Genomic DNA, 264 nt, shown 5'->3' with positions numbered 1-264 from the left:
CTGCCTGGCACTGCTTTTTTGCCCTTTTCTTTTGCATTTTTTTTTTTTTTTGCATTGCTTTCCTTGCAAACGAACTCCACGCGGAAAACCTCGCCTTGCCGAACTACACTACCCATAACGCCACACGGCGCCGGCGCCTCGCCCCTTTCACCCGCGAAGGCGACTCGGGCAGGGCCGGAGCCGGGTGCGGGCCAATGGCGGCCGCGACGGGGCGGGGCGGGGCGGGGCGGGGCGGGCGCTGCCAGTCTGCGCAGCGCGGAAGGC

This window comes from Anser cygnoides, chromosome 3 (assembly GCF_040182565.1).
Source record: "Anser cygnoides isolate HZ-2024a breed goose chromosome 3, Taihu_goose_T2T_genome, whole genome shotgun sequence".
Taxonomy (NCBI): Eukaryota; Metazoa; Chordata; class Aves; order Anseriformes; family Anatidae; genus Anser; species Anser cygnoides.
Note: the sequence above shows the minus strand (reverse complement) of the source record.